Below are 8794 nucleotides of genomic sequence, written 5' to 3' on the forward strand. Positions count from 1 at the left end.
CATCCTGTTACAGTCCTAGTAGGAATAAGCTCATTTTTCTTATTTGTGATAACAGTCATGCCACCCTTCTTAGGTACGCATTGAACTGGGCTTACCCATGGACTATCAGAGATTGGATAAATTAAACCTGCATCTAGCAGTTTAATAATTTCTTTTTTAACAACATCTTGCATATTAGAATTTAGTCTTCATTGGCATTGCACATATATTTTATGACCTTCTTCCATAAGGATTTTATGTGTGCAATTTGAAGGACTTATTCCTTTAATATCATGAATTTTCCATGCAATAGCTGGTTTATAAGCTTTTAGCACATAAATGAGTTGAGATTTTTCATTTTCAGTAAGAGAAGACGATATTATTACAGGTAATTCGGATTCACCATGTAAATAAGCATATTCCAAATGGTTTGGAAGTGGCTTTAACTCTAATGTCAGTGGTTCTTCTATCGATGATTTATATCGATATCTGTCTTCTTCTTTTAGCATTTGAATTTCTTCCGTTGTTGGTTCATATCCATTAGCCATAAGTGTAGCTAACATTTCAGTTTCCTCAATTGGTTCAGTTCCTTCTCCTAAAGAACATTCTCCTGTTCCTTGTAATTCTGGAAATTCTTCTAACAATTCTGCATGTGAATCTATAGTTTGAATATAATAACATGTATCATCTGCAGATTGCGGTTGTTGCATGGCTCTATCAACTGAAAAGGTAACACTCTCGTCCTCTATACTTAGGGTCAGTTTCTTACCAAACACGTCTATTATTGCTTTAGCCGTGTTTAAGAATGGTCTTCCTAATATGAGAGGAACTCGAGAATCTTCTTCCATGTCCAGAATAACAAAATCTACTGGAAATACTAAAGTACCAACTTTAACTAGCATGTTCTCCATTAACCCTCTAGGATATTTTACTGATCGATCGGCTAGTTGTATTCTTATTCGTGTTGGTTTTAATTCTCCAAGGTCTAGTTTAGCGTATAGTGAATACGGCATTAAATTTATACTAGCACCTAAGTCTGCCAATGCTTCTATTGAACTAAGACTACCCAGAAAACATGGAATTGTGAAACTTCCTGGATCAGATAATTTTTCTGGTATCTTATTCAACAGCACTGCAGAACAATTAGCATTCATTGTAACAGTCGAGAGTTCTTCCGTTTTCTTTATATTTGTGATTAGATCTTTCAGAAATTTAGCATATCTTGGCATTCCTGAAATTACATCAATGAAAGGAAGATTGACATTTATCTGTTTAAACATATCCAAGAATTTAGATTGCTCGGCTTCAAGTCTTTCTTTTCTCATTTTACTCAGGTAAGGAAGTGGTGGTTGGTATGGTTTAACATAAGGTTTAGCTTTAACTGTGTTATCTTCATTAAACTTTTCAACTACCGGTTCTGTTTCCTTATCTTGCTCAGGTTGTGATTCTTGTGGAGTAGGAATAGCTTCATCAGAAATTACAGGTATTTCAGGTGGTTTAAGTGTAATACCACTTCTTGTGGTAATGGTTTTAGCTTATTCATTCCGGGGGTTAGCATTTATATCACTAGGTAGACTTCCCGGTTTTCTTTCATCTATTAACCTTGCTAGGTTGCTCACTTCTTGTTCCAAATTTTGAATAGAAGCTTGTTGATTTCTAAATGCTTGAGCATTTTGTTCATTCGTTTGTTTCTGAGATGTGAAAAACTGCGTTTGAGATTCAACTAGCTTCGACATCATGTCTTCTAAATTTGGCTTTTTATCATCGGTTTGTGGTGGTTTGTTTTGAAAATTAGGTCTTTGCTGATTGTAAGTATTATTGGATACTTGTTGATTGCAAGGACCTTGTTGGTTGTTGTATGGAACATTTTGGTTATAATTCTGGTTTTGATTGTAGATTGGTCTTGGCGGTTAATAATTATTCTGATAATTATTTCCAGGCCTTTGGTTTATGTATGAAACATTCTCTCTTTGTTCCATTGTTAGTTCAATACTGAGATAATCTTTTGTTAAATGTGGTCCTCCACACTGCTCACAACTAATTCGTATTGAGTGAATATCTTTAGTCATCTTTTCCATTCGTCTCTCGACAGCATCTCTCTTTGCGGAAATGGAATCAAAGTCATGGCTAGAATCGGCTCTAGCTACTTTAGATGATCTAACGATATCTTTTTCTTGGTGCCACTCATGTGAGTGGGAAGCAGTGTTATCAATAATTTTGTAAGCGTCAGTTGCTGTTTTCTTCATAATGGAACCACCAGCTGCTATATCGATGTCTTTCCTTGTAGTGATGTCGCATCCTTGGTAGAATATTTGTACTATTTGACAAGTGTCTAAACCATGTTGCGGACATCCTCTTAATAACTTTCCAAATCTTGTCCACGCTTCATATAGAGTTTCATTTGGCTTTTGTGTGAACGTAACAATTTCTCCTTGAAGTCTCACGGCTTTAGATGCCGGAAAGAATTGTTTAAGAAATTTTTCAACTAAGACATCACATGTATCAATCGCCCCTTCATGTAACGATTCTAACCAATCTTTGACTTCTCCCTTTAAAGTCCAGGGAAATAACATGAGATATATCTGTTCATCCTCCACTTCTCTTATTTTAAATAGAGTACAGATCCTATTAAAGGTTCGAAGATGTTCGTTTGGATCTTCCTTCGGCGCACCACTAAATTGGCATTGATTAATTACCATGTGTAGGATTTGTCCTTTGATTTCATAATCTGGCGCATTAATTGTGACGACCCGGAAATTTCCGATCAAATTTAAACTTAATCTTTATTTAATTTCGACACGATAAGCAAAGTCTATTAAACCGAGTCTCAAAATGTTGGAACTATTTTTCATGAATGCATTTGACCTTTGACTGCTCTCGACGTTTCACGAACAATTAAGTGTAAATAGATATGTGTGTATGTATATATAAATAATAATTCGAAATAGAATTTGAAGTATTAAATGTTATTGTTTTTAAAAACTAATAAAATAAAAAAATAGGATATTATAATAATTTATTTAAAATATATCTCTATATATAAATAAAGTATATTAAAAAAATAAAAAAATAAATAAATATTAAATGATTGTAATACTCGTCTGATGTTCTGATTGATATTAAACAAACTAAATTCAAACTTATTTGATTTTAAAATAAACGGTGATCCAAAAATGAGTTCTATAAATTATAGACTTACTAAAATTGTATCTAGGATCTAGTTATTAAATTTTAGAACTTTTTATATTTTACCCTGAAATGAGAGGGACAGTTGATGTAATTTTTATTTAACAAGTTAAGGATCAAATTTTAGGGTGTGTTTGGATGAAACTAGCTGGAGCCGGAGCTTATTGCTGGAGCTGGAGCTTATGGACTAGAGCTGGAGCTGGAGCTGGAGCTGGAGCTGGAGCTTATTTTTTAAGTTGGTAGCTGGAGCTTATTATTTTTTATAAGTGTTTGGTAAACTAGCTGGAGCTTATTTTCTAGTTCATAAGCTCTACTTTTTTTCATAAGCTACTAGAAGTAGCTTATTTTTCTAGAGCTTATGATTTTCATAAGCTCTACTTTTTATGTCTACCAAACAAAGCTTATTACTTAGAGCTTATTAAAATCATAAGCTCAAGCTCCTATAAGCTCTCATAAGCTCCCATAAGCTTCTCTACTAAACACACCCTTATACCATAATGACCAAAGTAAATAAAACTATTTAATTTAAAAATATGGAATTTTTTTCTGAACACTTTTATTCGCCACTGAGTAATCAACAGAGCCCGTCCGTGAAAACTGTCAGCAGACTCCACACGTTTTAATAAATTTAATGTCGTTTCATTGTGAATCATTGGATCAATCATTGTATTAGTTTATTAGTTATTAATATTTGAATTCTGTAAATTGGAGATCTTTATATATATATATATATATATATATATATATATATATATATATATATATATATATATATATATATATATATATATATATATATATATATATATATATATATATAAGATGATCGTATCAAACATCCACTATCAAAAATTTGTTAGACATCACTGTCTAAATTTGATTTTCCTATTTGAGTTTGTTTCATGTCTCCCTAATCCACATGTGATCCTTTAATTGTTAAGATGTTTATATTATGTATTGACTTATGCAGTATCTATAACTCTATATATGTATATATTATTACATATAATACATACACTTGTATGATTGATCAAAGATTCCACCAACTTGCAAATCTTCACTTGATTTTGTAGATAGTTTACTGTTATTATTTGTGTACTATATTGACTTTGTTTCCATCATCTAATTCTTTATATATGCATATTTGAATTATTAACACACAGCTACATACACCACTTGATTCTTATTTTTATTTTTTTGGGTTGTTCCTGCAAACCCACCATCACTTTGTCATTTAAACCACCAACTACATCTACTACTTCATTTTTCATATTTTAAAGACTTAACAATAACAACACACATTCACCACCTTCGTTATCATCGATTGCTTCTTATTTCTGTTGGCCAAAACAAACCACTAAACCAAGCTACAAACCATCAAACCATTACCGAGGCCCTATGGTCCTTGTTTCTTGTTCGATTATAACCAACCCAGGTGACTGTTTTGCAGTCCAAAACCATCCCACGAAACCATCATCTTCGCCACCACCACCCTTCATTTTTGGTTGAGCATCCATACAACTGCCACTATACTCGATCACCACCAACCGCCATGAACACTGACACCATAACCACCTTCTAACACCACAAATTAAACCCGCCACCTCCTATTTTCGTGAACACCCACAATCACCTCCTTCTTTATGTGATCCGCTACCACCCACTTTGATAACCATGTCGACCACCAAGATGAAACCACCTGCAATAACCGTGACCCACCTTCAATATATATATATTTTGTTTTCGGTTTCGCATCTCAAACGAAACCACCATAAACAACCATTATCGAACACCCTCTTTTTATTTTCTTATTCGTTTCTTCGCTGCTATTGTTTATTTCTATTATCATTCGATCACCAAGCTAACACCACCCCCTTTCGACTTCTACTTCTATTATACCGTACTACTGCTACCTTGTTTTGTTCTCTGTTACATCAGGCAAACGAAAATGATAATATTAATGGTTATGATGCTATAGTGTAGATGCAAGACGATGATAATGATTCTGTTCCTTTTTATTTTCGTTGGAAATGATGATAGAGGAGAAAACTAGAATATCGATGTTAGTGTTGTGATGGTTGGATTCCTGTGTTGGTTACATTATCAAACCATAAACCCTTTTGTTATTTAATACCACTTAGGTCAATTGGGTTTGAAAAATGGATTCCAATATGAATTGGATTAATGAGTTACTAGTTGGGCTTGTAAAATCGATATTGGGCTAGAGATGTAAGTGGGTTTTAAGAAAACAGAATTGATAACGGGTTATAAATAATTGGAAGGGGGATTGTTCCAGAAAACAGACACAGCTAAATGGTTATGGGACGAGGGGTGTAAGGTAGAGGTCGCGGGTTCGAGTCCCATCCCGATCAGTTTGTTTCTTTTAATGCTTCTAAGGTATTATTTGTTATTATTATTGTTATAATTTTTATTATTACTAATTCCATTGTTGTTATGGTTAAGATTAATTATGTAAGATGATTAATTGTTAAAATATAAATATGATTATTATTATTAAAGTAGTAGTAATTATTATTATTATTATTATTTTTATCATTTTTGTTATTACTTTTATCATTAACTTTATTATTATTAAGATTACTATAAATATTATAATTTTGTAGATATCATCAGTAACATTAATATTATTATCATTACTTTCCAATAACTTTATTATTATTATTATTATCACTTTTATCAATAATATTATAAAATATCACTATTTTTATTAACTTTAGTATTATCAGAATTAATAATAATTTCATAAACAAATGATCTGCGTATAAAAGGTATATATTTAAAATACATAACTTAACTATATTGATATAACTATATATAAAATGGAAATACACATAATGAAACTTACTAATCTACTATATATATAAATATATATATATATATATATATATATATATATATATATATATATATATATATAACACATCACTAAGAATAATGTATAAGTTCGATTACAATTATGTGTATTAATAAATATACAAATGTTATAGGTTCGTGAATCCGAGGCCAACCCTACACTTGTTAAATGTCGTAATATGTATTTTTACTACAAAATACAATATGGTGAGTTTCATTTGATTCCCTTTTTACTCATTACATTTTTGGGCTGAGAATACATGCAATGTTTAAATAACTGTTTTGCAATATTTATATGCGTGAGTTTCATTAATCCCTTTTTAAATGCTTTTGCAATATATATTTTTGGGACTGATAATACATGCGCTGTTTTTATAACTGTTTTACGAAATAGACACAAGAAATTGAAACTACATTATATGGTTGAATGATCGAAATCGAATATGCCCCTTTTTATTAAGTCTGGTAATCTAAGAATTAGGGAACAGACACCCTAATTGACGCGAACTCTAAAGATAGATCTATCAGGCCCAACAAGCCCCATCCAAAGTACCGGATGCTTTAGTACTTTGAAATTTATATCATGTCCGAAGGAGGATCCCGGAATGATGGGGATATTCTTATATGCATATTGTGAATGTCGGTTACCAGGTGTTCAATCCATATGAATGATATTTTTGTCTCTATGTATGGGACGTATGTTTATGAGAATTGAAAATATGAAATCTTGTGGTCTATTAAAATTATGAAATGATTATTTATGCTAAACTAATGAACTCACCAACCTTTTGGTTGACACTTGAAAGCATGTTTATTCTCAGGTACGAAAGAAATCTTCCGCTGTGCATTTGATCATTTAACGATATTACTTGGAGTCATTCATGACATATTTCAAAAGACGTTGCATTCGAGTCATTGAGTTTATCAAGATCATTATTAAGTCAATTATAGTTGGATATATTATGAAATGGTATGCATGTCTGTCAACTTCGGATGAAATGAAAGATTGTCTTTTCAAAACGAATGCAATGTTTGTAAAATGTATCATATAGAGGTCAAATACCTCGCGATGTAATCAACTGTTGTGAATCGTTTATAATCGATATGGACTTCGTTCGGATGGATTAGGACGGGTCCTTTCAATTGGTATCAGAGCTGGTATAACGCCGTCCATGTGTGGCGGGTTAGTCGTAAAGGAGGTTCTCATAGTGTTACCTGTGATGAAGCATTGGCTCTTACTCCTTGCGATCCCTTACGAGGGTTGGCAATAGCCGAGAGGCAGGCCCTAAAATCAGTATCTGAGGTACACTCAGTGGTCACCAGGCGGTTAGCTGGGAAGGCACTGGGTGGGATGGTGGTTGTCCCCAACTGTCTTTCAGTTGGTATCAGAGCGGTGGTCTTAGCGAACCGGGTCTTGCATTAGTGTGTCTAACTGATAGTCGTTAGGATGCATTAGTGAGTCTGGACTTCGACCGTGTCTGCATGTCAAAAGTTTTGCTTATCAGTTCGTGTCAAAAATTACCTGCTTATCATTCTTAGAGAATCACTTGCTTATCATCCTTAGTCTAGACACATCTTATTGCATTGATTGCATGATTAGTGTATAGACAAAATTCTTATCTTAGCGTATCTGTTATTATTACCTTTGCCTGACAGCTTTCGTAGATTCCTCCGTAACTTATGGGATTTTAGTATTATATATGCATATGTAAATTATGTATTGCAGGATACTAATCTACATCCTATAATCTATTTCTTATCGAAAATCCTTCATCTGATCGTACGAGATGAATCCTTCAACTAGTTCGAGTCCCTCGGATTCCGACAGCTATTCCGATAGTTATCCTGACAGTTATCCCAAATGGATAGTCATTTAAGCTCCGGAAGCAACATCACCAGAATGAATCAACCAATCATCCATCCCCAATTCATCTGATGGATTCGTAGTCGACTTAATTAATGGAAACGCACAGAAGGCAATCCCTTCCACCAACCGAATTCACCTCACAATGAACCTGAAGCGTTTACCGGCGAACTTGTTCGAGACACCAATTTCAGTCTCATTTCCAGGGTAACTCGAAAAGATTATATTCTATCCACAAATCTGAACCTTATTCATCCGCTCGTTCCGATCGACAATCATCCTGGAGTAATAAGTCAACGAACTTCGCGCTCGAATAATCAATTCGGAGAATATGGTGAAAAATGTATCAGCTTCAGCAACATCACCGGCACCAACAGTACCATCAATAACAGCACTAGTACCATCAACAATCCATGCTTCAATATCATCATCTGTACTTTGAGTATGATCTTTGTTCTACGTATCGTTCTACCTCATTTATCTTCGTTCGACATGGCGAATATGTGATCTCTAAAGTTTTAGAGATTATTTATTCTAGTTCCAACCGAAAAGCAAATGAGTTTAATATCATATTAACTCATTAAATCCATGAATACATCTGAAGAAAATATATATGTATATATGTTTTCATAAAGATTTTAATTAAAAATTCTCTTGTACAAACTGTTAATGGTGAAAATATTTTAACGGGTAGGTAATACCCGAGGAATATTTAAATTGCACATTAATAAGTTACATTGTACGTTCTTCGAATCTGTTTCAACAGTCATATACTATCCTACTTACATCCACCGATATACGTATCCGTTCACCAAAGAATAACTATTTTCATTCAAATTAAATTTCATATTAGGATTTTGACATATCAGAATCCAACAAGTGGCATAATGA

This window comes from Rutidosis leptorrhynchoides, chromosome 4, assembly GCF_046630445.1.
Source record: "Rutidosis leptorrhynchoides isolate AG116_Rl617_1_P2 chromosome 4, CSIRO_AGI_Rlap_v1, whole genome shotgun sequence".
Classification (NCBI taxonomy): domain Eukaryota; kingdom Viridiplantae; phylum Streptophyta; class Magnoliopsida; order Asterales; family Asteraceae; genus Rutidosis; species Rutidosis leptorrhynchoides.